This window comes from Aotus nancymaae, unplaced genomic scaffold (genome assembly GCF_030222135.1).
Source record: "Aotus nancymaae isolate 86718 unplaced genomic scaffold, 86718_ANA_hifiasm-v0.15.2.pri h1tg000006l, whole genome shotgun sequence".
In the NCBI taxonomy this organism is placed as follows: domain Eukaryota; kingdom Metazoa; phylum Chordata; class Mammalia; order Primates; family Aotidae; genus Aotus; species Aotus nancymaae.
Window position 1 is genome coordinate 85,608,260 of NW_026988417.1, and position 16,935 is coordinate 85,625,194.

Consider the following 16,935-nt stretch of genomic DNA (forward strand, 5'->3'; position numbering starts at 1 on the left):
ATTATTTTTGTATTCAGAAAACATTAAAAAAAGAAAAATGGCATTTGAGGTGGTTGTTGAAAGATAATTATGGAGACTTTTGACAGGTAGAGGCAGGATGGGAAAAAGCATTACAAACGAAGGCTCAATTAGTAAGAGCTATTTTGCCTATACTAGTGGACAATTAACTGTCTGATTTAGTGTATTGCCTGGAAATGATCTTGCTCACAGACTTATTAAATGTTCAATTTAGTTTTAAGTAAAGTGGCAAGTGGCAAATATATGTGGAAGTCAGAGGAACCTTTCTTAACATTAACCTGGTGAGTTGCTGTCCCATTGAAATCTCCTGCCTTACCCAGAATAGCCCCTTTGGAAGTGCTCTTTCATACCTTATGTCTCTTCTGGGTGTATGAGGCAAACATGAAGCTTATATCAGACACATATGAACATATTCAATTAATTTCTGCCTATGGACAACTACCCTTTTGCAATACATATTTGAATCATGTTTTCTACATGAATAATGTCTTGAAGCCAAAATTATAGTACCTGTAATTATATATGCTTTGTGTACCCTTCACAATAAGTTTATAGCACATAATTTTTCTCATTTTTAAATATTTATGACGAAGTTTATGTTGCAAGAGCTTCATTCTTACTATATGTACCTGAATGCTGTGATAGTTTAGTGATGGACACTGACTCAGAACTATTTATTTCTATCCTACACCAAAGCCCTTGTTTTATAAACTAGACAACTCTACTCCAAGCATGAGCATGAGCAAATGTTATGACAATAGGAAAGCATATTGTTATTCAGAGAATTATCTAGAAAGTAGTCAATTTGGGCCAATCTGAGATTCTCAGTGCTGTTTATACATCACAGTTACCTATGGAAGGTTTTAAAATTTATGCTCAGACATCACCACAAACCTCCATCACAAATTCAATCCCAATCCCTGAGAGAGGGGTCCTGGCATCAGAAGTTTTTAAGCTCCTGAGTGATTCTAATATGCAGCCAGTACTGAGAACCACCAGACTAAAATAAAGAGCACATATATGGGGCAGCATGAATAGTGAATAGAGTTTAAAAAGGAACATTAGAATTAGATTGAAAGGATAAAACCCCAACTGCCTCATTCAGTAATTCTGTGACCTTGAACTACTTACTAAACTTCTTGAAATCTCTGTTTATTTTCCTGCAAGATGAGGACAAATTAAAGCATGTAAAATACTTAGTATTTGGAGTTGGTTTAATTAATACTAATTCTTATTATTTAAAAAAAACAGCAAAATAAATTTGAAATATGATAATAGAACTGTGTTGTGGAAATGTTTGACTGCCAGCTGCAGGAAAGGATATTACTACAATATCATAGATGACAAAAACAAATTGGATTCGAGATATAGATTTTGCTCAGATGCTTATAATATTTAATTTATTTTTCTTTTCATATCTTATTTGCAGTTAAGTAATCTTTGGTATTAATTAAGCAGTTTTAATTGCCATAAGCTCATTACTCCATAATGAAGAGAAATGATAAAAGTCTGTCTTCTTTTGATAATATATGAATAATAGTGAGAATTATGGTGTGCTTTCTTTTACTAAGCATCGGATATTTTCCAGATGAATATAATTTTGATGTGTTAACTACAAATTGCATAGTACCATTTACAATCTCATTTTTGAAAGACGTTGCTTGTCTTGAAAAACAATCTGGAACTGACAAATGACAATGAAAGATACTGTGTTTTGCATATTAAAAGACTTTCGCATTCAGTTCTCATTTGGTTCTGCCCACAGCTCTGAGACATGGGAATTAATGAGTTGTATAAGGTTTATTAGTTTTTAGGGGAGAGGGCTATGAAAAGAGCAATTCCCTTCTAACTTTTAATGTAATACTTCTTTTCTTTTATTTTTTAATTTTACTTTAGGTTCTGGGGTACATATGCAGGTCATTCAGGGTTGTTGCATAGGTGCATACATAACAAGGTAGTTAGCTGCCTCTATTCACCCTTCATCTATAGCTGGCATTTCTCCCCATGTTATCCTTCCCCACCCTCCTCACCCCCTGCTGTCCCTCCCGTACCCCCCCCTGCCACTGTCCCTAGTGTTTGATGCTCCTCTCCCTGTGTCCACTTGTTCTCATTGTTCAACATCTGCCTATGAGTGAGAACATGCGGTGTTTGGTTTTCTTTTCCTGTGTTAGTTTGCTGAGAATGATGGTTTCCAGATTCATCCAACTGCCTACAAAGGAAACGAACTCATCGATTTTTATGGCTGTGTAGTATTCCATGGTGTATATGTGCCACATTTTCTTTGTCCAGTCTATCATTGATGGGCATTTGGGTTGGTTCCAGGTCTTTACTATTGTACACAGGGCTGCAATGAACATACACGTGCATGTGTCTTTATAAGAAAACGATTTATAGTCCTTTGGGTATATACCCAGTAATGGGATTGCTGGGTGAAATGGAATTTCTATTTCTAGGTCCTTGAGGAATCTCCACACTGTCTTTCACAATGGTTGAACTAATTTACACTCCCACCAACTGTGTAAAAGTGTTCCTATTTCTCCACATCCTCTCCAGCATCTCTTTTCTCCAGATTTTTTAATGATTGCCATTCTAACTGGAGTCAGATGATACTTAAATGTGGTTTTGATTTGCATTTCTCTAATGACCAATGATGATGAACAGTTTTTCACATGTTTGTTGGCCTCATATGTGTCTTCTTTTGAAAAGTATCTGTTCATATCCTTCGCCCATTTTTGAATGGGGTGATTTGTTTTTTTCTTGTAAATCTGTTTTAATTATTTGTAGATTCTGGATATTAGCCCTTTGTCAGATGGGTAGATTGCAAAAATTTTTTCCCATTCTGTTGGTTGCTGGTTCACTCTAATGATTGTTTCTTTTGCTGTACAGAAGCTCTGGAGTTTAATTAGATCCCATTTGTCTATTTTGGCTTTTGTTGTCATTGCTTTTGGTGTTTTAGTCATGAAGTCCTTGCCTATGCCTATGTCCTGGAGGTTTTGCCTACATTTTCTTCTAGTAATGCTTCTTTTATGACACATATACTTATTTGGAATATTTTGAAAGTCTAGAAACTAAGAATTAATATGTAGCCAAAGGGTCAGTGCAATGCTGTGAACTTGGTGTGAGTAGATCTTAGGGATTCTAAAGGATACTTTAATGCCTTGTATATTTAAGCTGAAAGTCAGAGAATCAGTTAAGATAGCAGAAATCTAAAAATTTTCAAAATATCAAACAAGCAGAGTTAATTTTACCCAAGTCTGGATGATTTAAGACAGTGATAGCAGCAAATGAAAACAAAGAAAACAGCACTATGCAACCTCTAGTTTGCTTATGGTACTTACTAAAAGTGAATAGTCTTGCCTGCAATGGACTTTATAGAAAGTGTTTAGCTTAGAGAATGTCAGAATTCTATAAATATCCTGGAAATAGAGGGTGGCATAATGTCTTCTGCAGTCTCATTTCAGTAGATAAACTTCTTCAGTTCTATTTAGAATGCATTCTTTGTACTATAGTCGGTATTTCAGGAAACAGTGATGTATATACAAATATCTTCAACAGTCTATTAATTTCATATTCAAATTTTACTGAAATCAATATCTATTAAAATTATAATCTTATTTTAAATTTTACATAGTTCCTATTCTCTTGTATCAACATAATATCAGATTAGATGTCTAAAATAATCTAATTTGCAAATTAACAAGATAATCTAGAAGCAATACTAAAATAATCCTCTCTAATATACATATATATATATATTTAAGATAAAACAGCTAATTATAAACTACTTATACATGGAAGTATGCATAAAGTATTGTGAATTTTACTTAACACAGTAATAAAGAAATAGATAGAGTAAATTTAAATAACTACATATACAGCCAATTCGAAATTTAGGTATACTCCAAAATTAGGTATTTTGAATTGATGTATTAAACTGGATTAATTCAACATAATCTAAGCCATATATTTCATAAAATCTTCTTTATTTCTAAAGTAATGAGTGCTTCTTATAAATAATTCCAATACAAAAATATGTGGAGCAAAATGCAACAGTAAGAAGTATACCAAAATTACCATGGTCAGTGCCTCTGGCAATGAAGGAATGGGATTAGAAGAGAGAATAAAATGGTTGAGAATCTTACCTGTCATGCTTAATTTCCTTTATAAGTAAAGTTAAAATGATGAAATGTTTCTATTGATAATCATGGATTCTATATACAAACAAATTTGTTATGATATTTTTGTAACTGTTTTTGTTTTTTAAGTTTCTCAAAAATGTTTAAGATTTAAATGTGACCATATTACTAAATAATTGAGCTTGATTTAAATTAATACCCTGGGAATCATATAAACAGAAGTTTAATATAATATTTTTAATTCTACAAGGATTCACTTCCACATTCATTAATGTAATACAAGAAAACCAGATCATTCTACTGTGATCAACTTACAAATTGTGTTAGAATTCTTCCTGCATATGTCCCACCACCCCACAATAAGGCACCATAAAAGATATTTTAAGTAATGTTCTCTCAGTCATAAGAAAACACACATAGCAAGACCAAAAGGCAGTAATTCCCTTTTCCATTTCCATGTAACTTGTCCTCAAGCTAAGCAATCCTGCAACTGAAGCAAAAACTGTGGTTCATAAGATGAATAGCCACTTAAATACTTTCTCCCCATCTCTTAATATTTCACTTCTGGGAAAGTTAATAATGGTCGAAGTAGGAAGATTTTTTTTAATCAAAAAGTTAAAAAAATCTAAAGTTCTGTCACAAATGTCTAGCAGGTACTGATGGTCACTTGCCGTAGTTGCCCCAGATTGTCTGTGTAGCCAGCAGAGTCTGGCCATCAGCAGACCAGAGAGGTGCAATGGGGAGGCTCTGCCTTGCTGATGGTGCCAATAACTTCTTGCTTCATTTTTATGATGATCTTATCTTCTAAATCCCAGATCTTGATGCTGAGGCCTGTGGTAGTTCAGAATCAGTAGCAGTTGGGGCTAATGCAAGGGACATTGATGATATTCCCACCAAACATCATATCAAAGCACTTGCCTTTGTTGAGATCCCATGACATAGCATGGCATGGCCAGCCTTGCCTCCAGAACCACAGAGGGTTCCATCTGGAAAGACAGTCACAGTGTTCAGATGGCCTGTGTGGTCAACGTCGTTGATCTTCAGCTTGCAATTAGCCAGATTCTGTACCTCGACCAGCTTGTCTCAGCTACAAAGATGATAGTGTTGAAGCTGTTAGGTAAGAAGGGGACACAAGACACAATTGTATATACTCAGAGTTATAACCATAACTTGATGGCTTTATCTCAGGATCCAGAGACAATCTGCTTGTTGTCAGTGGAGAAGGCCACACTCAGCACATCCTTGGTATGGCCTACAAATCATCTCGTAGTGGTGCCCTTTGTGAGATCGCAGAAGCACAGCTTTCCTGCTCAGGAGCCTGAGAGGAAAAAGTGGTCATCTAAAGAGGTGATTTTGTCATAGACAAAGTGGGAATGACCCTTCCGGTCATGCTGTGGGATGCCATAGTTGGATTCATCTCTGTTCAACTTCCTCATGATGATGGTTTTGTCTTGAGAGGTGGACTGTATTATGTCCAGGGTAGTAGCAATCTGGGTTATCCAGCCATTGTGGCCTTTGAGAGTGTCACAAAGGGTCATCTGGTCTGTCATGGTGGTGGTGAGGGCAGGTGTCACTGCAGCAGTGAGGATGCCACTGGATAGCTTAGAGAGACCAGACGGACAAACACCACAGCCAGACCTGCCACAGCCCTGCCACAAAAAAGTGAGCCAAAAAGGAAAATTTTAATACATGAAAAATACAAAGTGTAGGCATAGGATAGAACAGTTTCATTAATTCAGAGTCTATGTGAAGGGCAATATTGGATAGGGTAATTGTGTAGATATTTTTCTTGGAGATTCTCTTGCAGAGGGTTGAATCCTTTGCCCTTTATGAGTCATATACACATATGACTCATGTATATGTATATGTGTATATATATATGGTAAAAGGATTGTACAGTTGGTACAAGGATTAAAATTAAGAACTATGAAAATTTCATGGCAGAATTTCTAGCAATATATAAGTAATGAAAAAGCAGCCTTTTATATTTAAACTATACAGACTTTTATCTCTTATTTGCTGCCAATCCCTAACATCCTATACATGATTGATTTATTGATATTTGCTAAATGTGTTAAAGGACATTAATAATTTATTGAATCCATAATAGATGACATGAGACAAATCATCTCAGGGAAGCAAATTAGGCTGTCTATAGTCACACAGATAGAAAGGTTGGAACATGATTGGCAACACAGGTCTGTTGGACGAGAGAACTCCAATCCATCTTGTCACCTGAATAATATTTATATTTATTAGAAGCAATCATTCAGAAGTTCTAGATTAAAAATATATCTAGATAATTGTACAATAAACAACATCTTACATCTTCCTTGAATTATGATTAATTTTAGTGTGGCTGTAATAAGAATAAGATAAATTAGTTGTTTGGTAAAGAGGTACTAATCTGATAAACTCTGAAATTTCTCCTAAGCCGTTTTTGTTTATCTTCCTGTGGATACAAAAATGGCCACAAAAATATTATATAAGAAGGATGTGATTATTTTCCTAGAAGCATGCACTGTTCACCCCAGTGCCTGACAGGCAGTACTTTTTGTGATGACTCCAGAATACTGACGATGAAAGTGAGTATAGGGACTGGTGGTAGTAAGAACAGGGACAATGTCTATGGGGTTGCCTAATAATTAATATTATGGATAATATCCAATACAAAAGGCTCTTCAATATTGCTCGTGATTCAGGGGAGATAGGATGAAGTGAAATATCTCTGAAATGTCTGAGCTAGATAATGAAGGTTAGGCTAGGTGAACAGGAATGTTAGGAGTTTGACCCGTAGGCTAAGAAAGATGTAGATAAAGGCATTTTTGCCTACTTAGGCTCCGATTCTCTTCCTTTTTTTAAATAGAATCCATAAGATACCATTATGTTCTTATATTTGGTGGAAGTTATTAAAACTTATTATTACTTATGTATTTGAAAAATATATGATCTTCTTTATTATCTCAAAATGTTTAAGTCTCTGCTGCATAGTAGCTATGATTTTTTTTCTCCATGGCTTTTGTTTGTTTCTAGCAGTTCTTTTGCCAGATATTCCCTGGTACCTGTGGCACACTTTTTGCTAAGAAAATACTTCTGTCTTGGGTGCTAGTTTCATGACTAGGGCTTTATATTCTCAAGAGAGTGAATTCATTATTAACATATGTTTCTGAAAATAAACGTTTATTATTTATTTTAAAATGTAGTAACAGTTGAAAGTCATGAATTGTTCTTTTAAAAAAAACTCTGCCTTTGTACCTTATCAGGCCATTAGCCTTTGCATTTATATGTAACAAGGTTACTCTTTTAGATTATGTTAATTGCTGATTTATCTACTCATACACTACTGTATGAATTAATATTAGTAATTTGGATTGACTAAGAAGTTAAATTACCTCTATAAACATTGAACTTTGCCTTTAGATTTTGTTTTTTAGGAAAATCCATGAAGTACTCCTTTGTAATTAAAATATCAAATTAGGTTAATTGTTAGAAAAACTATTAAACACATTGATGCTATAGCAATAATGACATGATAACCAGATAAATATATGAAAGTGTATAATCCAGAACTTATTTTTAATATTCACAAATTTTTTTTAATTTGTTTTGTTTTGTTTTGTTTTGTTTTGTTTTCTGAGATGGAGTTTTGCTCTTGTTACCCAGGCTGGAGTGCAATGGCATTATCTCAGCTCACCGCAACCTCCGCCTCCTGGGTTCAAGCAATTCTCCTGCCCCAGCCTCCCAAGTAGCTGGGACTACAGGCACATGCCACCATGCCCAGCTAAGTTTTGTATTTTTAGTAGAGACGGGGTTTCACCATGTTGACCAGGATGGTCTTGATCTCTTGACCTTGTGATCCACCCGCCTCAGCCTCCCAAAGTGCTGGGATTATAAGCGTGAGCCACTGCGCCCGGCCCACAAATTTCTTAATAAAAATGTATTAATATAGATTTGCCCATTTAAGAAATATTTCTGTGGCAGACACTTAGATACTGTGCAGACAATCTCCCACCTCTTCTTCTGATTTAGTTTAGGTATTATACACAGACCAGGAATGAAAAATCAGTAGTGTAAACCAAGGAACAACTAGCCTGAAGAGTACCTTTGTGCAAATTACAATAAGAAATCATCCTATAGACTCATAGATGATGAACAGAAAAAAATGCACCTTCCATTGGGGCCCACAGCCTGTTGAGAAGAGTACAGATTGAGCTTCCACCTCTACTAAAACTCTTGGCCAAGTACCAAGTTACATGAACATATGCAGCAGCACTTCTTATCAGGTGTGCCAGAGCTTCTTATCAGGTGTGCTGTGGAACCAAGGTGGGTTACAAATATTCTGAGACATAGATCTCTTCAGCCATCATGACAGCAAAGTGAGTCTTAACATAGTCAAATTCCTTGAACAGATCACCTTCAGCCTTCTGCAGTCTTGTCTGTTTACTCCAATGCCTCATACACCCATTACTATTTGCTATGACACAAGAAAGGCTAAAACCAATTGTGACATGACACAAGAAAGGCTAAAACCAATCGTGGTCATACTGTTCTCATTCACACATGGGTATTTAAGGGTAGATATTTTAGTAGGCTAGGATGCACATTATTCCCATATAAATGAGAGCCACCTCCGCCCCCAACAGAATTCATGTTGTCAAAATAGCATCATATGCAAGAAGCCAAGGCAACCCTTATTCAGGCCTGAAGAAATGCTCAATAGACACCTGGACATTGTGCCATCAGCAAAAAAAAAAAAAAAAAAAAAAAAAAAAAAAAATGCATCCTTCAGGTTCTTACCAACATTGGAGAACTAGTTAATTCATTTTCTGGAGCCCATGTTAGGAGAAATATTAAATGTCCCAACTTCTTAAGCCACTTTTGGTTTGATATATTGCTACTTGTAGCTGAAAATATCCTGAGTGTTCCAACTTGGCACCCCTTCAGTGAGTACTCAGTACAGCAGCCAGAGTGATCCTGTTAAAACACAAGTGGTATCTTGTCATCCTTCTGCTCAAAATTCTCAGTAGTTTCCCATTTCATTCAGAGTAAATGCCAAAGTCTTTTTTCAGAGCTAGAAATCCTATGTAATCTGACCTTGCTTAATCTCCTCTTTTCCTCCTACCTTCTCTGAATTCATTTCTACTTATTTCTCTTTGTTCACTTTATTTAAACAGACCAGGCATGCATCCAACTTAGAGTCTTTGTGCCTGCTATTCTCTGTCTTGAAAATCCTTTTTCCTGATAGCTTCATGGCTTGCTTCCTAATACTCTTTTGCTCTTTACATTAATCTTCCTCTCTCATTGAGGCTTTTCCTGGATGCACCATCTAATGACATTCCAACCACCAATCCCAAACACACCGTATTTTCTAACTTCCTTCCTGTTCTATAGTCATCCTTAGTACTTCTGCATAACATGTTTTATTTTTTTACTTAATTATCTTGTTTGTGGTCTGTTATTCCCACTGAAATATAAGTTCCAAAAAGGAGTGATTTTTGTCTGTTTTATTCAATATAGTATGTCCAGTATCCACAATAGTACCTAGGACTTAGAAGGCTCTTAATAAATATATGTCAAATGCATGAATCATAGGAGTTAAGTTTACTAGGCTACTTGCATTACATTATTCTAGCTTTGATTGTTATAATTTATAATTATCTGTATAAAATAATCAACATATTTAAATTACTTTAGTACTTTTGTACAAAACCTTATGTTGATTTGAAAATCATTTGGTTTAAAATGTCAAGTATTACAACATGAGCTTTTCATGTAAAAATTGGAAAGACTTAGTTAGGCAATCTGATTTTATAGATTGGTAATTGTTTTTACTGATCTAATGTTGTTTCCTTTATATTCAAGTGTTCTCATGGTGTGGCCTCCAGATACTACAAGTTCATTGAGAAGAGTTCATTGATATGTTTCAGATTCCATATTCTAACTGACATAGGAGTTTTTATGTTTTATCAGAAATATCCAAAATTATATGAAAAGGCTATTGAAATACTCATCTCCCCTCCAGTTACATTCCTGTATAAAGTTGGGCTTTCTTTATATTTCATTCCATATGTTTCTTAACAAATGGAGTAGAAAAGCAGATGTAAGAATCCAGTTTTACTCGTATTAAGTCAAATACCAAGGGATTCGCAAGTGTTAGGCAATTCTACTGTTCTGTGTTATTTAAAACCATTGATATTTATTCAAAAAATATTTGTCATTTATATAATGTTTAATGAATTTATTATTAATGAATAAGCATATCTATATTTGAAATTATCAGATACATTTTGGGTGTAATAAACATCAACAGATATAATCCACGTAAACAAAACTCTTTGGAGAACTCGATACTTTTTAGCAGTATAAAGGGATTGTGAGATTAAAAAATAAATGGAGGGAGTCAATTTTTATTACTATATCCCTTCTGTTTTTATCTGTTAAACATATTCCCAATTCCTTTTAATGTTACTGTCTCCAAGAAGCCCTTTGCTATTTCCACCACCCCGCCTCCTCAAGACCCGATCTTCTACCCTCTTGATAGAATCTTCACACTACTGGATTTTGTTTAAATGCTAAATAACTTTTAATCATATTATCTTAAATATGATTTTTTTCTCCAGCCAAGACACCAATATTTCTGAGAAGCCCTTTAATGGCAGTGACCCACACTTAATTGTCACATCTGATACCCTTAAGAAGGTGCAAAGCAGTGTAAATACTCAATGAATTAAAAAAATGAATGACTGAATGAATGATATATGAAGAGATGGATATAAGCACTTTCCTTTTAACTAAAATAAATCTAGTTTGCTATTTTATGTTTCAAATCATTTAAAATAGAGCTTGTTATATTGCTGACAGTTTTCCTTCTGTTTTACACTTGCAGGAATGTGGTTTCAAGTCATTTGTTTGGTACAAATCTATAGCTCAGTAGTCAATTTTGACAGTAAACTTTGAATGTTGACAATGTCTAAATATATTTCCCCAAATTATCACATTAATAGATATGTAAGAATTCCTATTAGATATTCAGTTTCATAAACTTCCTGCTAGGCTTCCTTGACTTGAATCTCCAACTAAAAAGCCTGAGAAACTGTATTCCCCTATAATTCCTCAAGTAATTAGTGATATTAGTAAAGGATTGTTTCCTAAATAAAAGCAAAGCTGATTACATTTGAGTTGCTAAAATCAAAATAGGACTATACTCATTTTAGTATCTAAATCTGCTTTGATTCTTCTACCAGTCACTGATAACTAAGTTTATTAAATTAAAATCATTAATATTTCATAATGATTTTATTATAGATAATCTGTAGGTAAATTACCTTTGATAGAATTAGTAAATTAATAGTTTTAATTGGGTTACTTAGGAACTTAAGATGAAACTTATTTAAGAAAACAAGTTGGTCTAAGCGGTCTACTAGAGCACTTGTATAGAATAGTGTGCTAATCATGTGTCTCTTATTGCTTCATTAAAGTAGATTTGTCACAATCATTATTTGGCAGTATTTGTTAATAATTAGTTTACGTTGCTTTATAGCCCTGAAGGAAATAAATTCATATCTGTTTATAAATACCCTACATTTATGACTTCTAACTAATTACAGATAATAACTTTTTCACATCAATTAACTCTTAACTAATTAAGTTTTACATTTTTCTTTTTTCTCTTGTGTGATTTTGGTAAGAAGTTAACATTAAAAAACATTGTTTTTCCAAATTTTGCTAGCCTTTTTTTACACTCTGTTTTAGTAAATGTTGAAACAGGTGTAAATAACTAAAAGAAAGCAATCAAGTGTCTGTTCATATCCTTCACCAACTTTTTGATGGAATTGTTTTTTTTTTTCTTGTAAATTTGTTTAAGTTCCTTATAGATTCTGAATATTAGACCTTTGTAGAATGGATAGATTGCAAAAATTTTCTCCCATTCTGTAGGTAGCCTGTTCACTCTGATGATAGTTTCTTTTGCAGTGCAGAAACTCTTTAGTTTAATTAGATCCCATTTGTCAATTTTAGCTTTTGTTGCCATTGCTTTTGGTGTTTTAGTCATGAAGATTTTGCCCATACCTATGTCCTGAATGGTATTGTCTAGGTTTTCTTCTAGGGTTTTTATGGTTTTATGTTATACATTTAAGTCTTTAATCAATCTTGAGTTAATTTTTTATAAGGTGTAAGGAAGGGTCCAGTTTCTGTTTTCTGCATATGGCTAACCAGTTTTCCCAACATCATTTATTAAATAGGGAATCCTTTCCCTATTGCTTGTTTTTGTCAGAAGATATTTATGCAGCCAACAAACATAAAAAAAAGCTCATCATCACTGGTCATTAGAAAAACGCAAATCAAAACCACAATGAGATACCATCTCACACCAGTTAGATTGGCGATCATTAAAAAGTCAGGAAACAACGTGCTGGATAGGATGTGGAAAAATCACGCCATTGCATTCTAGCCTGGGAGACAGAGCAAGACCCCATCTTGCTATATAAATAAATAAAGTATACATCTATATAAATAAATAAACACAAGTAAGAAAGTAAGTAGAACATAATGCTACCTACATCTTAATGCGGCTCTGATGATTAATGATATAGTGCGTAAAATAGTGTTCCAGCAATGATTAGTGTATAAAAAGGATGTAATAAATATTAATATTGGCTATAAATTCTATTAATATGCTTTATATGTAAAAATGGATAAAATAAGTAAGGTACTTTGAGAATATAAATATGAACTTAAGAAAATAAAAACCAAGGAAAGATTAGTAAATAAAAATGAACCCGAGTGTGGTGGCTCAGGCCTGTAATCCCAGCACTTTGTGAGGCTGAGGAGGGCTGATCACTTGAGGTCATGAGTTTGAGACCAGCCTGGACAACAAGGTGAAAACTCATCTTTACTAAAAATACAAAAAATATATATATAGCCAGACGTGGTGGTGCCTGCCTGTAATCCCAGCTACTTGGAAGGCTGAGACAGGAGAATCTCTCTTTGTTATTTTTGTTTTGTTTTGTTGTTTGAGACAGAGTTTCCTTCTCTTGCCCAGGCTGCAGTGCAGTGATACAATCTCAGCTCACCACAACCTCTGCCTCCCAGGTTTAAGCAAGTCTCCTATCTCGGCCTCCAGAATACCTGGGATTACAGGTGCCCACCACCATGCCTGGCTAAGTTTTGTATATTTAGTAGAGATGGGGTTTCACCATGTTGGCTAGGCTGGTCTCAAATTCCCGACCTCAGTGCTGGGATTACAAAGTGCTGGGGTTACAGCAGTGAGCCACCACACCCAGCCAGGAGAATCTCTTGAATATAGGAGGTGGAGGTTGCAGTGAGCTGTGATCATGCCACTGCACTCCAGCCTGGGTGACAGAGTGAGACTCTGTCACAATCTGTCACAATAATAATAATAATAAAATCTATTTAGTTTTATTATTTGCCTGCACTTTTTTCTCTGTGCATCCAAGTAGACATAGTAATAAACACACTTTTAACAATTACAGTATTCATAGTGTCCATAAGAAAAAAAAAAGCCACATTAATTAGGTCATAGAGAAATGTCAATATAACTGACTTTAAAAGATGTATTGAAAGATACAGTAGATGTTATGTTTACAAAATCCCTAGAATAAATTTAATAAGACATGCTCAACAGTTGTTTCTTAAAGTATATGTTAGTGCAAGCCAGAAACACAAAGGTAATTCAACACAGCATGAAGAGTACTAACAGGAGCCACAGCAATGTAGGATAACTCTTCATGGCTCTTGATGATTCAGTTTAAGTCAAGGGCAAGAGGTAGACTGTCAACATACTTCCAGAGGAGTGGTGGAAGTCTGTAATAAAATCATCTGACATGAACTTTTGGTAGTTTTTCATAAATACTGCATAATACAAGTGAGATTTTGATAAAGAACATTAGAGTCTAGAGTTATACAAGACTCTGGGATGTATTGAGACATGTACTTCATCTATAAACCCCATCAAGGACTGTCAAGAATGAATATCTGTTCTTTCATCTGCTCATAACAATGGCAATAATGTTAATAAACAATTTAGCAAATTACTTCTTATTGCCCTCTAGCTCAGGAATGACACTTAATGATCTTTCTTTAATTCTAGGTAGCAAGTTACTTAAAACATCCTTATTCAGACACAAGGAGTAATCATATATGCCCTACCTAACATATGCAAGTTTTTACCACCGCATAAACAGCTACATATGAAGAATAAAAGCATAACCAAATCTAAAGGCCATTATATCCCATACCCTAAAATATTAGATAATTGAGAATGAAATTGTATTATGACTTTTTATTAATAACATACTGAAAGAGCGGACTATTTTCAAAATCTTCGATGTTAAAAAGAAGAGTTTTAGGCAGCAACTTGTCACTGTTAACTTATTGGTGGCTGTGGCAACACACTCCTGCAGAGCACTGAGCCTCCTAGAATCTTCCTCTAGTTAGTTTTTTGTGGGTGACGAGCATCCCTGAACCAACACCAGCACATTTTAACTTCCACAGGAGCAACCATCATGACGTGGAAAACAAATTGCCTTTTAAAAGGATGTTTTTACAGATACCTGTTGAAATCACATAGATTCATGTCAAATAAATCAGGTCCCAAATTCATTTTTTTAACAGCATTGATTTGAAAATGTCAGTTATGATAGAGTAATATCTACTTAAAGTTGGTTAAGAGAATATTTTTTCCTCGTCAGTGTCAACTTAATGGATTTCCCCTGTACCTTAATATTTATATTGCAATGTAAGAAACAAATGCTAGTTCCAGGTCGAAAGCTATTGCTCTTCCAATGAATATCATCAGTATTTCCTTCAATAATATGAGAGGTTTTTTTTTGATTTTTATTTCATATATTTTGTTTTGTTTTGCCAAAGTAATTTTATTTCATATCTCAGGCAAAGACATAATGAAACCATTTTCACCATAAACATTTTAAATGTTTCTATTTCCATTTTGTTTTGTATTTAGTTAAGTCTTACATATTGTTGTCATTTGGTATTATCACAGTGAAATATTGTCTATAGGTGATCTCTACATTCTGGCATAAAGATTAGTCCTTTTATGAAATGGAGAAATGAGGGAATGGGATTTTAGTTGTTTAATCAGGCAGTATGCAAACGTCTTTTATGAACCAAGCACTGCATTACTGGGAATATGGTAATGAATAAGACAGACACACTTTATACCCTCAAGGAGCTTATGTTACATCAGAGAAGAGGGACATTAAGCAAATGATTTTCAGTAACGAAACACATTATTTCAAATGTAGAAAAGGCTTTAGAGAACTACTTGATTATAGGTAGATTGGGATGTACTAATATTTCTTTGTATGATTTCTGGACACTTCATTTTTATCTTAATGAGGCCTGTAATACTTATTTAGGTCTGCATGGCCTTTGTGATGGGGATGGGGAATAAAGGATGAAGAGGTGTGAAAAGACCTGTGCAGAACGTTCTGGGAATGAGATTTAATAAAACATAGCTCTTGGTAATGTATCAAGTGAAACTGCCCTGTTACTCCGCCCTGGAAATGTGTGATGAGACCCTGTTGCTTCAATTCAGTTAGCATGGGTTGAATACCTACAGAGCATCAGAAACTCTGTAATACAACAAAGACTCAAACAGCTCTACTTTTCTGACACCTTATTTTAATGATGAGATATGTCAAAGAATCACATAATTTTAATATGATATGGCAGGGCTCAATACAAAGTAAAATTTACTGCAAGGAGGCAATATAAGGGTTGAGAATAATAATAAAAAAATACAACAAGCAGCTGAAAGAGGTAAAAAAAAAAGATAACAAAGGAAGATGAGGTTGAAGATAGGGCGAGTATCTCAAAGTACCAAAGCAAAGGTAGGAAGGAGGAAAAAAATCTAAGTGTTGTATGCATACACTAATTAATTTTGGAGACTGCGTAAGAGAATAAAGAAATTGAAGAATAAAGTCAGATAAGCTAAAAGTAGCTAGCAGTAGGTAAAGACGCCTGCAAGAATATTATAAAACATGTTTATAATTGTTTATATTATCTATCTAGTACAGAGAAAGTTCTAGTTCAGGAAATTCTACAGATAATGCTTATAATGCTGTTTCTCATATGTTTGTGGATGTACATTAGTTTTACTTACTGCCTTCTGCATCAGAATTGTATGAAGTCCTTTTGAAAAGGTGGATTTCATAGGCTGTAGCCTAATGCCAGACATAAGAAGAATTTTTAAAGTGGGAGCCATGCCAATTCTTACTCCCAGGTGATTCTGAAGCCACAAACATTTGAAAGTACTTGGATAAACATCTGTGGCAATTTCCTTCCAGTACATTTCCTACAATTTGCATACACAAATGTATGCATACATATAAACCTTTAACTTTTTAAATGGTAGTGAGTGTATACACTCCCTTTCACACTTCATATTGTCTTTCCCATTATCCATGTAATAGGAATCCCAATATATTGTATCTAACTTTACCTCTAGACAACTCCTTGACAGCAGATCACAGGCTTAATTTGATTGTGGAATAATTCTATGGTGATTTTGAAAGTTCTTGGTGTCAGAGCCCCTTTATATTCTTAAAATATATGTAGGACCAAAAGAGCTTTCATTTACATAAGAAGTCAGCAAACTGTAGCCTGCAAATCAAATACAACCAATGTCTTCTTTTTGTAAGTCGTGTTTTTTGGAACAGTGCTACAGCCATTTATTTTTATATCATATATAGCTGTTTTCTCAATGTAACAACAGAGTTGAGTAGTGACAGAGATCATATGG

General features: G+C 34.4%; 1 protein-coding gene and 1 pseudogene across 3 annotated transcripts in view; one reads left to right on the forward strand and one right to left on the reverse strand.

The window, feature by feature from the left end:
• GRID2 (glutamate ionotropic receptor delta type subunit 2) overlaps window positions 1-16,935 on the forward strand; it is a 1,513,083-nt gene that overhangs the window by 530,981 nt on the left and 965,167 nt on the right. The window lies entirely within an intron of this gene.
• On the reverse strand, window positions 4,864-5,719 carry LOC105707020 (small ribosomal subunit protein RACK1-like; annotated as a pseudogene).